The sequence below is a fragment of the Budorcas taxicolor genome, chromosome 3 (genome assembly GCF_023091745.1).
Source record: "Budorcas taxicolor isolate Tak-1 chromosome 3, Takin1.1, whole genome shotgun sequence".
Taxonomy (NCBI): Eukaryota; Metazoa; Chordata; class Mammalia; order Artiodactyla; family Bovidae; genus Budorcas; species Budorcas taxicolor.
Genome location: NC_068912.1, coordinates 10,123,734 through 10,137,637, shown reverse-complemented (window position 1 = coordinate 10,137,637; position 13,904 = coordinate 10,123,734). Strand labels below are relative to the sequence as shown.

The 13,904-nt window shown below is 40.7% G+C and overlaps 1 protein-coding gene across 4 annotated transcripts in view; it reads right to left on the bottom strand.

Annotated features, from left to right (window-relative positions):
• The window catches only part of DCAF8 (DDB1 and CUL4 associated factor 8), a 40,830-nt gene extending 27,887 nt beyond the window's left edge, over nucleotides 1–12,943 (bottom strand). For 2 of the 4 annotated variants that reach the window (XR_008199127.1, XM_052637191.1), the window contains exons 1-2: nucleotides 12,633–12,851; nucleotides 11,658–11,730 (exon numbers count right to left, since the gene is read on the bottom strand). The gene's annotated coding sequence lies outside the window, so the exon portion shown is untranslated. Of the gene's footprint in view, nucleotides 1–11,657; nucleotides 11,731–12,481; nucleotides 12,553–12,632 lie in introns of those variants that run through there. The other 2 variants (XM_052637192.1, XM_052637193.1) reach the window with 2 other exon arrangements.
• Nucleotides 12,944–13,904: the final 961 nt, after the last annotated feature.

Sequence of the window (13,904 nt, the reverse complement as noted above, 5' to 3'; positions counted from 1 at the left end):
TATCCACTCCTAGAAAAGTAGTAAAGCAGCTCCAGAGACCTTTATCTCAAAACTCAGTCTCATCAACTTCTACAGAAGCCCAGACTGCTTGAACTTCAGTCTCATAATGGCTCTAGAAAACATTTGCTGGGCCGGAGGAGCCAAATGCCTAATGCTTACCTAGCTCTGAGAATCACTTCTCAGAAAAGGAGAGCCATGGGGTTCAACCTATACCCAGAAGTTGCAGAGAACGTCTGCCTTTTGGGAAATTGATTTAAGGTTCTTGCAAGGAGGGATCTTTTCCTTGAAGAAAAAAGCTGACAGAATTTACTCCTAAATTCAGAACAGAACATGGTCTATGTCAACTCTGTTTAATCAGTGAGCTGATAGCTTCTAAAGGTCACATTTTAGGGGTCACAGAGTCTAGTGAAACTAGTCATAGGCTGAAAATTGGAAGGGCAGGGCTCTAGTACTAGCTGAGTTTATGAACAAACTTTGTGACATGACTTTGGATGTGCTGCTTAATCTTCTCTGGGCTTCACTTTCTTTTTTTGTAAAATGGTAATTACAGAGATGGTACAGTTAAGCAGAATTATACGTTAAAACTTCTGCAGAGGATGTTCTTAGAACAGTGATCTCAAAACTGATTATGAACGTCTATCAGTGAAAACTCTGTGCATGAACCCACATTTAATCAATTCACATTAATTACTGAGCTTGATTTTTCTAGAAAAAGAAAAACCAAAAAACAAAAATTTCAATGTTCTTTCCCTATACACCACTGGATCATCTTCCATACCCCGAAGTGAAGTGAAAGTTGTGTCCGACTCTTTGTGGCCCCATGAATTATACAGTCCATCGAATTCTCCAGGCCAGAATACTGGAGTAGCCTTTCCCTTCTCCAGGGGATCTTCCCAACCCAGGGATTGAACCCAGGTCTCCCACATTGCAGACGGATTCTTTACCAGCTGAGCCACAAGGGAAGCCCTCCATACCCCATGGGGTACATACACTCCCATTCTGGGGGACTGCTTCTCTAAAAAGCCAAGAAAGGATGACAGTGATAAAACCACAATTACTTTTGGGATGAGTTGTTATTATATAACTGTCTGTCAAAATGAAACTTAAAATCATCGCAACACAATGGCAGAAATTAGAGTAAGTGCCCGAATTAAAGCAGGCTAAAGTGCTATGACTGTTCCCTAGGTCTTAAGTATACGAGTCACTCTAGAATTTCTACCATCACCAAAAAATGCAATCTTATTTTATAATCTGAGTTTGGGAACCATATCTGACCCAAACGTAAATTACTTTTATTCTTTAGTGCTCTCCATTCCCAACAAATCCACTGGTTTTACCTTGATCATTTTCCATGTAAAATCCAGTCCAGAGCAAAGCAATCTGAGTTTGGAAGAGCTCACTGGCCCAGGTAGCTGGGGGAGTTAGTCAGACTAGCGCTACTGCCTGCACTCTAAAAATAACCATAACCCCTGCCGAAGGGAAGGTTAAAGAGGAGACTACGGGGGATGGTGAAAAAGACCCAGGTGTCATTTTAATTTCTACCCAAGAAATTCTAATGACTGAGATTTTTCCTGTCTTAAAAAGGCCTTAAAGTTTTGACCAAATACATGATGAAATATTAGCTAAAAATCAAGAAGAGGGGGAATTAATCCAGGATGTAAGAGTAGTCTGTGGAAGAAGCACCAAACAGCTCTTGTTTAAAACCATTGGGGCTGCTTTCTTATCCTAACACTGATGCAAGAGCTACACAAGAGACCAGGTATACTAGAACAACAGGACATCCAAATGTAAAAAAAAAACCCCATTTGCACACTGAACGATATACAAAAATTAACTCAAAATGAATCACAGACCTAAATGTAAAAGCTAAAACGATACAACTTCTAGAAGAAAACAAAGTAGATAACCTTTGTGACAACGGGGTAGGCAAATATTTCTTAAGACAAGGCAAAAAAGCACAAACCATGAAAGAAAAAGTTAATTAACTGGCTATATCAGAATTAAAAATCTACTCTTCAAGACACTGTTAAAAAATGAAAAGATGAGCTATGGACTGGAAGAAAATATCTGCAAAAGACATATTTGACAGCAACAGGAACATATTTACAGAATCTCACACCTAAATAACAATCACTTGAAAAAGATGATCAACATTATGAGTCATTAGGAAAATACAAATTAAAACCACAATGAGAATCCTCTACACACCTATTAAAATAGCTGAAATTTAAAAAATAATAATAATGAAAGTTTTATCAAGTGCTAACAAAGGGTAGAGTAACTAGACTCACACACCACTCAGAGAAATGTAAAACGGTAGTTAGTTGCTTTGGAAAATGGTTGGTTTGAGTTTTTTTAAAATAAAGTTAAACATACACTTACCATACAACCAAGGAATCCTACCCAGGTACATACTAAAGAAAAATGAAACTAAGAATGAAAAGATCCATCTAAAAATCTAAATGTAAATGTTTTAAGTGACTTTACTTAGATCCATGAAAAACTAAAGTGTTTTTGAGCTAGGTCATGGATAAACAAACTATGGTCCATCACACAGTAGGCTACATCTAAGCAATAAAAAGAAAGAACTACTGATAACACACAACATGAATGGATCCCAAATGTGTTACGCTACGTGAAAGAAGCAAGACTCAGTTACGCAGTATTACTTCATTTACAGGACAGTCTGGAAAAGATATATTACAGGGACACAGAATCACTGCTGGGATATGGGGGAAAGGAACTCACAACAAACAGTCATGAGAAAACCTTTTGAAAAGATGAAAATGTTCTGTGCCTTCATCGCAGTGGTGTCACATGACTATGCATTTGTTAGAATTCATAGAATAGGTCAATGAAACAAAGGGCAAATTTTACTGTATGTAAATTATCAATCAATCTGGCCAGAAAAGAGAAAGGGGGTGAGGGGGAGGAAATTCACGCAAAGTGTTAAATGACAAGATACAACCCAACAATTAAAAATACTAGACTCTCGAGCTTGTGATTATTAACAGAAGCTACCTAATAGTGGTCAATAAGTCACAATAAATGAGAGCAAAATGTCAGGTCTTCTTGCCTGAAAATTAAAACATGGAAGAATTTTTGTTGCAAACAAAGCTGCCTTATCAGAACCCCATTAAATGTAAGATAAATCCTGAACTCATAAAAGTCTTCAACCCTATTGTCTAGGTGACAACTAAATATATCAGAAGCTTAAAGTAGTCCAAAGTAGTTATAGTAGTTGTACTATTAATTTGTATACATATGCCTTCTACCTTGATAGAAATTTCAAAGATTTCTCTTTCAAGTTCACTTTAATCCATTTGGAGTCTAGGGTCTATAGAAAACGATCTGATTACTCTACCCTCAGTTTCAATTTCTAAACAATATTACTGTTCCTGATCCCTTTACTAAGACCTGAACTTAGGTTCAGTGAGTTCTCTTGAGTTACATAATCCCAGCATTCTCTTGGGTCCATCCAGCTGTCTCATTTGGCATGTCTCATTCTGCAACATAAGTTCCCAACTTTCTTACATAAACACCCATGTTTAAATGAGACAAGGTCTCAGAACTTCCTCTGAAAGTGAAAGGTGACGGTAGAAACTACTTCAATTATTAGTAAGACAGATATCTGAGAGCCACACAATCCCTAGTTCCTCTTGAGAGGACAGATGTCCCATACCACTCATGAGTGAACAGCTGTTCAGGGTTGATCTCCATCCAAAGTACAAATTTGCTTTTCAGTCTTGGGTCCCTACAGTCTATCTGGAATCAACCAGTACTACTTTCTCCATAACCAGTTTTTGCTTTCAAACTGAAATGACTCATTTAAATTCATTCTCTTTACCTTACTACTCTTCTACTTTACAGTAAACACTTCTCCAAGTCAACCTTCCCAACTCCAGCTGCCAGCCCAACTCTTAACAGTACAGTGTTTATTAATCAGACAGAGAACCTTAGGCTCTGAAATTCAAGGAATGACCCCAACGAAGCTGAAACTCATACTATAAAAAAACATGTTTATAGCAGGGCTACTCTCTATTAAAGTAGGTGGAGGTGTTATTAATAAATACACTATACTGTCTCCTCTGGTAAGCTGGAATGAGGAGCAGAAACTATAAATGTTTCTGGGATTAGGGCAATCAATCTCTATTCCTATCCTGCAGAATATGCAACAGCACTGGCTAACCATACAGCAGCTTGAGCCTCCCTTTTTTATCTAAATTATAGGCCTCTGGCACCACCCAGTGGCCCACTTGTACTGAGACATGCTAGTAATGCAACAATGTACAAGGCAAGACAGGAGCTACAAATACAAACAAGGCAGTCATAATACCTTTTGTAGCCAATAATCGATTAAGAAAAACAGGTATACAACTACGATGTAAGAGACACAAGTGTTAGTACCATTAAAAAAAAAAAAGGAAATTCCATGGTGGTCCAGTGGTTGGGACTTTGCTCTTTCACTACCATAGCCCTGGTTCAATTTCTGGTTGGGGAACTAAAATCCCACAAGCCACATGGTGCAGCCAAAAAATGGGAAAAAAAAAGAAAAGAAAAAAAAAGTAAAAAACAAAAGAAAAAGAAAAGATAAATAGAATATTGTCATAGTTCAACAGAATAAGGATTATATTGTTTCAGGGGGAAATAGTTCATCAGTTAAGAAGTGCGTGTGTGTGTTAGGCATCAGGAAGATTTGGTTAGAATAACAAGATGGACAGAAAAGGGAGAAACAAGTTGAAAAGACCTCCCTGGTAGTGCAGTGGGAGAGTGAGTGAGTGAGTGTCAGGCATCAGGAAGACTTGGTTAAGAATAAGTGGAAGGGTGTGTGTGTGTGTAAGTGGAAGAGAGTGTGTGTGTGTGTAAGTGGAAGAGAGTGTGTGTGTAAGTGGAAGAGAGTGTGTGTGTGTAAGTGGAAGAGTGTGTGTGTAAGTGGAAGAGTGTGTGTGTGTGAGTGGAAGAGTGTGTGTAAGTGGAAGAGAGTGTGTGTGTGTAAGTGGAAGAGTGTGTGTAAGTGGAAGAGTGTGTGTGTGTGTAAGTGGAAGAGAGTGTGTGTGTAAGTGGAAGAGAGTGTGTGTGTGTAAGTGGAAGAGTGTGTGTGTGTGTAAGTGGAAGAGTGTGTGTGTGTAAGTGGAAGAGAGTGTGTGTGTAAGTGGAAGAGAGTCTGTGTGTGTAAGTGGAAGAGTGTGTGTAAGTGGAAGAGTGTGTGTGTAAGTGGAAGAGAGTGTGTGTGTAAGTGGAAGAGAGTGTGTAAGTGGAAGAGTGTGTGTGTGTAAGTGGAAGAGTGTGTGTGTAAGTGGAAGAGTGTGTGAGTGTGTAAGTGGAAGAGTGTGTGTGTAAGTGGAAGAGAGTGTGTGTAAGTGGAAGAGTGTGTGTGTGTAAGTGGAAGAGTGTGTGTAAGTGGAAGACAGTGTGTAAGTGGAAGAGAGAGTGTGTGTGTAAGTGGAAGAGTGTGTGTGTGTAAGTGGAAGAGTGTGTGTGTAAGTGGAAGAGTGTGTGTGTGTAAGTGGAAGAGAGTGTGTAAGTGGAAGAGAGTGTGTGTGTGTGTAAGTGGAAGTGTGTGTGTGTAAGTGGAAGAGAGTGTGTGTAAGTGGAAGACAGTGTGTAAGTGGAAGAGAGTGTGTGTGTAAGTGGAAGAGAGTGTGTGTGTGTAAGTGGAACAGTGTGTGTGTGTGGAAGAGTGTGTTTAAGCGGAAGAGTGTGTGTAAGTGGAAGAGTGTGTAAGTGGAAGGGAGTGTGTGTGTGTGTAAGTGGAAGAGTGTGAGTGTGAGTGTGTGTGTGTGTGTGTGTGTGTTGGGCATCAGGAAGTTTTGGTTAAGAATAATAAAATGGACAGAAAAGGGAGAAACAAGTTTAAAAGCTATCAGAGGACTTCCCTGGTGGCACAGTGGGTAAGAATCAGCCTGCCAATGCAGGCGACATGGGTTTGACCCCCAATCGAGGAAGGTTCCACATGCGGATGCACAGCTGAATCTGTGCGCTACCACCTCGGCCTGCGCGCCTAGAACCTGTGCTCCCCCGCAAGAGGCCCTCGCATGGCAGCGAAGAGTAACCCCGACAGAAACGCTCCCATGCAGCAACCAAGACCCAGTGTAATTAAAAACTGTAACAAATGAATAATTCTTAAAAGACACACATGAAATATTTTAAAAGGTATCACAAAGTTGCCAAAGTTAGAAGCAATGAGACCCTGTATCAGGTCGATGGCAGAAGAAATGAACAGAAGGGGATCAATATGAGAAGCACTGTATTAGAGGCAGGACTGACAGTGTCTAGCTCAGTGAGCCAGCTGCTTTTCTGTGGAATCACCTCAGGAACTGAGGGAAAATGCTGGTTTCCTCCCTATTCAAGTATCATAAAAGATTCAGCTATCTCTTCAGTTAAGCCCATTAAAACTATTTCCATAAAAAACTTATTAGGTTACCAATTAATGATAATCTGAGATCTATGTGTAAACAATTAAAGAATGTTTTCATTCATATTATCATTTGGACAGACCTTTTATATTTTAAATACACTTTTATAAGCAGCACTGAATTCTACCTTTCAGCTCAATTTGCTTCATCACTTGGCATTGAAGAGCCCTGGTTTTTAAAGACAGCATATGGTATAATGAAAAGAAAAGGGCTTTCGTGTTACTCAGACTTGGGCTTGAGTTTTACTTCTACCACCTACCTGTGAGTTTGTTTCTCTTTTTGTAAAATGGGACAATACCATTATCCTGAAGAAATGGTTTAGAGGATTTAACATGGTATTTGCAATTGGCTATCTATACGTGTCAGGCATTTATATTATTTTTCTAGCTTCTCATCTCTGGTTCCAGACTGCATTTTCTAGAGAAGCCTAGGCATCTTCACCACTCGACAATGATCCTCCAAACACTGTACACAAATTAAGACATAGTTCCAAGTCTATGAAATCTGCTTACGTGCTATATCACTGGTCTTTTAAAGTATTCAGAGAGGGACTTCCCTGGTGGTTCAGTGGTTAAGACTCTGGGCTCCCAATGCAGGGGGCACAAGTTCGATCCCTGGTCAGGGAACTAGATCCTACATACCACAACTAAGAATTTGCATGCCATGACTAAGACTGGCACAACCAAATTAAAAAAAAAGAATTCAGAGAGCTCTGTTAATACCTTCCTTTGAGCACATTCATGTTCTATGAACTAGGGTAAAGCAATATACCCAAGAGCCCACCACATTAAGTCTCTTTAATTTCTCCTGCCTTTTGAAGTCAGAAGATAGCCAAGGTGAAAACTTCAAATCAATCATCACAAAGGATGAGGAGGAACATAAGCCCTACATCAACTATACTAAAAACAAGGAATTCTGTTCCTCCACTGGAATGAATGCCTTCTCTCCCTGTTGGTAACACCAAATGCCCTGTGTTTATAGTTTACTGACTTTAATTCTACTAACAGTATTTCAGAGTATGTTAGGAATGTGCTAAGTGCTATCTCCAGCAGCAGCAGAGCTAAGGAACTTTTTATAGTAACATTTAAGCCCATTCACCTCAATTTAAATAATTTGAAGGAAAATCACTCAGGAAATTTCACTGTGTTTCTATGAAATGTTTTATATTTAAACATTTGTTACTAACATTATTAAACATAGTGTTACTATGAAATGACTTGTATTTACATCTGAATCCAGTCCCCATTACCTGTTTTTGCCTTTCACATTTCAAATTTTTTTCTTAAAATTGTTCAAAAGCATACCAGAGAGATAAAAGGGTACAACTTAAAACAATAAGGAGAGGCTAAAAACATCAAGACGTGCCCTCCAATCTGAATGAAACTAGAGGCGAGAGTATAATGTGGGTCCTGAGTAAGGTTACAAACATACCTGAAAATGTGGCAATGCTTAAAACACCAGAGGAATATAACCTCTTGGCTACCACTAGAGGTAAATCCTATAATAGCTTTCCAGATGGCTAACTTAAAAAAAAAAAGACACGTGAGGCAACATGGATGCTTCACATTAGAACTTGCCCAGACCTCCTTAAATAGTATCCTCAGAGGATAAGAGCAAATATTTAACCTCTTAGATACGATGAAAATTTCTGCAATAACCCAATCCATTAGACATACTATGTTTCATTAATGTCACCTTTGTCAAATTAATCACTTATCATGCCCTTTTTGCAAATTCAGGACAGCTTTAGTTCATTGGCTTATCTTGGGCATATACCTTCCTTGGATAAAGGTAATACTTGAGAAACTGAGCTTTTGGCCCAGAAACTATGTTCTGTAGAGGCAGAAATTTAAAAAACTACTATATAAAGAAGTGACAAATTCACAAAATGCATCACACTCTATTCTTTACCTTTCAAGACTTTCTTCTCACTCTAAGAATAACTGAATCAGTAAACAAGAACAGGTAACCCCCTTTTCTGACCAGTTTTAAGAGTGATGAAGTTTACTCATGAAAATGAAAGCTGAAAAGGTTTCAGTATTACCGTAAAGCTAATCTAAAATCACTGCCTTTGGGCTCTGAAACTAAGATATGCACAGCCATTACTTCCATGACTGCCGCTGATTCAATTCCTTCAGTTGCCTGGGTTCCAAATGTTTGAGGGCAAATAACAGATTACCTTGGCTCACCAATAATCTGCTTTAAAAAAAAATTAATTCAATCTTAAAAACTAACACCAATGTGATGCAATAAAAAGCTGTTTGGATAACTCTTTTATAGAAACTCTGAACATTTACTAGATATGTTTAGAGTAACTTTTCCACAGTAGAAATAATCCAGGAATAAAACTATCTGAAAACAAAGGTCAACCAGTCACTTCATTATTTAAAAGCCTTTAACTCATCTGATAGAACACAGGACCTAGAGCATGAAACTCTGAAGACCTTAGTCTCCCAAAACAGGGCACACTTCTACAGAATGTCTTCTACTAGAGTACGTCTGCTTTTGAAATGCCAGTACTGTTTTTAAAAGGTAATAAAAAGACATTTCTTTTAAGTTTTCTCTGAAGACATGTTTCTCTCTTAGGTTGATCCTAATCAAAACTAAAGGTCATGGAGACTGATTCTTATACATTTAATAAGCTGCTGTATAAAATGCCCTGTCAGGTTGGTGGTGGGAACTAAGATCATAAGCATAACTAGCTTCCTACTGCAACCACGGAAGAAAATACTTACTAGCAAGATGCAACAATTCTTATGCAATACCCTGAAATATAAAATATCCTCAGAAATACAAGAATTTTAGAATTCTGGTCCACAGACTACAAATACTGATTCACTGTATACACAGGTGTCACCTGGAACATAAAATGTGAAGACCTTCCTGGTAGTGTTGATGGTGGGAGAAGGATCTTACCCAGCACATACAGTAATAAGGAACAAAGTTATGGCTCTTTCAACATATTTCCTTTTCTCCTCCCACACCTGCTCCTGCCCTACTCAACACAGAACTCAAGATCTCAAAAAAAAAAACAACAAAACACAAATAATAAAGTGCATGTTACTATCCTTCACCCCAAGAGTTTTTACCTTTCAAGAGAGCATTTAGACCCTAGATGGTAGTAATCAAAGTTGGTTAACTTTAAGTTGATCATTGGCTTGAATGAATACAGTTGCTTTCATCGTAATGTTATCAACATTTTCTTAATTTTCATGTGCCCTTACCACACTCAAAAATATATGTCATGTCAATGTATGGCAAAACCAATACAATACTGTAAAGTAATTAGCCTCAAATTTAAATAAATAAAAATTCTGATAAAATTTCAACAACAAAAAAAAGTGAAATGAAAGCCAACAAGAGAAGGTTAAAAACTTTTCATCTCTGCTGTCATATTATTAAGATGGCCAAGTTGGGGAGATGAAATAAACTGCATTCCTGACTTCCTAGCCCAGATTCACTTCAAAAAGAAAGGAGACTTTTTCATGGTCCAGGGTTGTTTTTTTGGCCATGGGGATCCTAGTTCCCTGGCCAGGGATCAAACCCATACTCCCTGCAATGGAAGCGCAGTCGTAACCACTGGACCACCAGGGAAGTCCCTCATGGTCTAGTCCTTTGATAAGCTATTGATGAGGATCACTGCAGAGCCTAACAGCTTGGAAAAAATGTATTCTTTCTGTGGCAAAAACAAAAAGGCATAAGCGGTAGCTGGAGCTGAGGTGGTGAGCAACACTGAATCAGGTAGGGAAGGAATTATATAAACTCTGATTAGGTGTGCTAAAAGGGAGACCAAGAGGTAGGAGCAAAGAATAAAGGAAAGTTACTGATGCTTAGTTTAAGAATGAATTCAGAAAGACAGTACATCAACATCTAATATTCCTGCGTTCTCTGGTCTTAAACTCCCACCAGAATGACCTGAATCACAATCAAAAGGCAACCCTAGGTGGGCACCCACAAAGAACACATCTAAGCTGGCCAATTAAAAATGAATCTGAAAAAATTACCAGGAAAACATGTTCAAAACTAAAATGCAAAGAGGAGGACACTAACGTACAACTTATTTAAAGCTATATCAGTGATGTATAAAGAAAAATTTTTCAGTGTCTATCTTGTGCTAGGCATAATATAAGACCTTTATATGAGTTTCCTCACACAATACTGACAATGACTCTAGGATATAAGCTGTATTATCCCACTTACAGAGATGTGGAAATTAAGAAAAGACTCAGAAAAGTTTAAGGACTTGCCCAAGGTCACATGGCTAATAAATCTTAGTACAATATTTAAACCCAGACCTATCAAGTTCTAAAGACTGTATTTTTCTTTTAGCTGATTGATACACACACATACTGCCAATTACCTTATTTCAGCTCCTAATAAGCCATTTCTACACAGAACACCAAGTGGAATAAAACTCACCAGTGTCACACTCAACCTCTTCCTACTACAAATCATAAACATATTAAGAATCAGCCAGGTCTACCTTCCAGAGCCACTCAGCTCTTCCATCACATCCCATGAAACTCAACCATAGTACTATTCTCTGCTACCAGGAATCCAAAATCTTTACAAAAATTACATTTGCCAGTAGTATGTCCTAACTCCCTCTGTGGCACTGGCCCATGCTGCTGAATGCATAGGATGATTCCTCTGCTAAATAAGAACTCCTCAGACCAGATATAAAAGAGCACCAGTGTTTTGCGGGGTCTTTTTTCCACTCAAAATTTATCACGAAGTCCTGAAAAGCAGAATTCTAAGGTGGATGAACTCAGACACCAACAAAAGGCAGTATCACTCAGGATTCACTAGCTTTTAGTTAAAAGTGGCTAAATGTTCCCCTAAATAGCAAGAAATGACAATCCAAAGCCCTAAAAGGCAAAGAGAACTGATTTGACAAAGGGCTAAAGAGAACTCTGGCAAACTAATTCCCAGCTTTTAACAGTGTAAGAAATAGGATCTGCACAAAGGCAAAACAGGGAGGCAAATGAAGATACATTCACTTCTAGGCTTAACTGGAGTCATGTGAAGATATGCAGCAACCATTTAGGATAGAAAGTCAAGAAGCCTAGAGTCAATTAAACTTGCAAAAGTAATTTTACCAGAGGTGGAACAAAGCCAAGAACAATACCCCAACTCTTTGGAAACACTGGCAGGAATTTTATGACTTTAGTGGTCAGCACTTGAGCACCAGGGTAGGGTATGTCTTGAACTCGAATTTAAATGCCTTCAACACCTACTCACCTTTCCTCCTTTATCACTGAAGTAGGGTCAGGCTGAGCTCCTGAGAAAATAGGTCTGCAGATTCACTGAAGGACTGAGAAAAGTTAAAGTTTAAATGGCAAAGGTGTCTCTTCTACTAAACATAATAAAAAAATTGTAACAATTAAAAAAAAGTATTAATACATGCTAGTATTTTTCAGACCTCCTCGAACTATTCAGAACCACAGAAATTTATGTTACTAAAGAAGTAACTTTCAAACATTGTTACAGAAATGAAATGAACCAGGCAAGTAATCTCCCAGTTCTGCTAAAATGTAAAACTCATTGGAAAGTAAAAGCTGAATCTTTTCAAAGCTAACCCATAAGCAAACCTCTCAACAAGCAGCCACAGGGCAGGGGGGAAATCCCGCAGAGAGCGTGATCGCGCTGGTGCCGGTTTGTTTACAGACTCCAGCAGCAATCGCATGAGTCAGAAATTCAAACCACCAGATGCTTTCCAACTAACAGGGACCAAACGGCACCGTTCTAGGGTGTCCTCAAAGATTTAGGGGTGAAGGGAGGCAGACTACGAGAATTACATTACAAAGCGGACAGGAAAAGACGGCAACAACTGACTCCCGGGTTCTTGAACCTCGGCCTTCCGTACAAGGTGCTGGGCCCGAGAACTCGAGATGGGGGAGGGGGGCACACTGCGCGGTGGCCCCGAGGTTACGGGGGAACTCGAGGGGCGCCGCGTCCCTCAACCTAAAGGTGGGGGCGGGGAGCGCACACAAATGGGTCACCCGATGAAGCAAGAGGTCCTGCAGATTGTGGGGCAGGCTCCTAGGGGCAACCCTGGGGCTGACCTGAGGGAAGGGCAGCCAGTCCTCCCAGCGGTGACTCGGGTCATGGGGAGAAGACCTGAGCCCTGGGAGCTTGGGAAAGGAGTCAAACCCATCCTGGAGGGGTCTGGGCCAGGGGAGAAGGGGTCAGGCCAAGCCGGAACGAGACACGGACCGGGTAGGTCAAGGGGGGGGGGGATGTCCGGCTGGGGCAGTTACAAGCACGGGAGCCGGCGAGGCTCAGCAGCCCGCTTCCCGTCTTGGGTCATCCTTCTGCCAGCGGCTGCTCCAACTGTTCCGGGCCCAGCCGCCCCGTCCACTGCCGCCACCAACGCCGCCGCCATCTTACACTGGCCAGCGGCCGCCACCACCACCGCCTCCGCTCTCTGCGCTTGCGCCTGCGCCGCCACGCTTTCCGGCCCCTTTGCGACGCTGTGCTGGAGAAGGCTGAGGGAAGAGTGGTCGCGCGAGCGCTCGGCTCCCAACCCTCCTCGAAGGACGCATAGGGGGCGGGGCTTAAAGTCAACGGAAAACGGAGCGAGGGGCGCGTGCGCATTACTGCGGAGGGAAAGTTGCTTTTCGTAGTTTTACTGGGGTTCACGTTCCTCGTGATACTCAAAAGATAGACGGCCTCCCAGAATTGTGTTGGAAATCAACTTCATTTCTAACAGGCTGGCAGGCAACCTTCTGAACGACCTCCATTTTCTCCCGTTTTTGAATACTTGGAACAAGCAGCTGTCTCTAGATTTCTTCTGAAACCCCATTTCCTTTGAGGACCTTGTTAAGTGGTTTCTATACCTCTGAGAGCTATTTACCCCTGGGAGCCTCTATTTTTTAAGAAGCCTGAGGTGCAGCTAAGCTATTCAAGAGGCTCTCTGAAGAAGGGTAGTGCGTTGAAGACTCCCAAGAATGGGACTGGAGGTATTCACTCTGCCTACTTCTGACACCTGAAGGAAGCGTGCAGAAGATCCGTGAAAAGGTTACACCCAGCTGCCAGGCCGGGGGTGAGGGGTGGGGCGGGGGTGACCAGAAGGCCCAGGGTGCAAGGCTCCTTGTCATCTCTTCTACCGCTACATTCCTATTATAAGTCATTATTATAATACGTGGACTTTTGCAACAGATGCCAAGCTGGTTTGTCTACTTCCATTATTGCCCTACTAGTTAAATAAAGGCAGTCAGACTGACCTTTTAAAATGTAAGCCCAGAGCACTCGCTCAAAAGCTTCCCATCACACAATAAAAATAAAAATGCTCAAAAGGGCCTCCAAGGAAAGCCCTACATGATACTGCACCTATTTCTCTGATTTCATCTTCTCCCATACTACTTAGCTTTAACCCTGCTCTAGCCCTTTGGCCTTCTTGTTGTCACTCTTGACCAAAGTATGAAGAGCCCCAGGGCTTTTGCACTTGTTCCCTCTTCTTGGAATGTTCACCTACCTGATCTTTAC